Source organism: Corapipo altera, unplaced genomic scaffold, assembly GCF_003945725.1.
Source record: "Corapipo altera isolate COAL_440 unplaced genomic scaffold, ASM394572v1 61305, whole genome shotgun sequence".
NCBI classification, from domain to species: Eukaryota; Metazoa; Chordata; class Aves; order Passeriformes; family Pipridae; genus Corapipo; species Corapipo altera.
The window spans coordinates 999492-1000678 of NW_020884909.1; positions in this window are offsets into that span (position 1 = coordinate 999492).

Here is a 1187-nt window from a genome sequence, read left to right on the forward strand (position 1 = left end):
CCTCCATCAACCTGCACCTCAGGAAGTCCCCCATCATCCCCACATCACCATTGGCGAGTCAGAGCTCAAATCAGTCCAGCAGTTTAATTACCTAGGCAGCCTCATCTCCTCGGATGGTAAGATTGATGGAGAGATAGACAACAGGTTAGCAAAGGCATATAGTGCTTTTGGAAAACTCCACAAAAGAGTTTGGCATAATAAATACTTGAAGAAAAGTACCAAGATCAGTGTTTACAAAGCCATAGTGCTGTCTACTGTCTTGTATGGGTCTGAATCATGGGTCATCTACCGCCACCACCTGTGTCTCCTCAAACGCTTCCATCAACGCTGCCTCCGTACAATCCTAAACATCCACTGGTCAGATTATGTGACCAATACATCTGTTCTAGAACAAGCAGCAGTCACAAGTATTGAGGCCATGTTACTGAGAACACAGCTGTGATTGGCAGGGCGCATCTCCAGGATGAAGGACCAACCACCGCCTCCCTAAGATCTTGCTTTATGGTGAACTTGCCACCAGCTGCCGCAAGAGAGGAGCCTCAAAGAAAAGATACAAGGACTCCCTGAAACAACATCTCAGCCTTGGCCATATTGATCAACAGAACTGGTCTACTCTGGCCTCCAATCAGGAGGTCTGGAGACACACCATCTATAACGCAGCTGTCTCCTTTGAGAACACACACAGGATCACTCTCGAGGAGAAAAGGCAATGCAGAAAGAACCGTGTTTTGCAGAATACACCATCTGAGGAGTCTTTCTGCTGTGCCTTTTGCAATCGGATATGTCTGTCTCTTATTGGCCTCATAAGTCACCAGCGTGCCTGTAACAAATGTGGATAGAGCCTTCCTAAATCTTTGTTCATGAAGCCCAGCCATGATGATGATGATGATGGTGACGCTGTCCTATAGAGGAAAACTGAGAGGGCAGCTCACTGCTTGGGCAATGACACAGCAGAGCCTGCTGTATTGAAAACTGGCAGAAGAACTGGCAAAGGTGACCTCTTAGAGAGTGCAGGGACTTATAAGTTTCTACAGGTATTAGGGGCTCTGGAGGGAAGGTCAAGTAAGAAACAACATCAACAAACACCTTCCAGTTCTCTCTGCAACTGACAAGTGTTCATCAGTGTTATAAGAGATGGGGAGTAATACAAAAGATCCCATTTGGAGTTCAGTTATGCTAGCAATTAC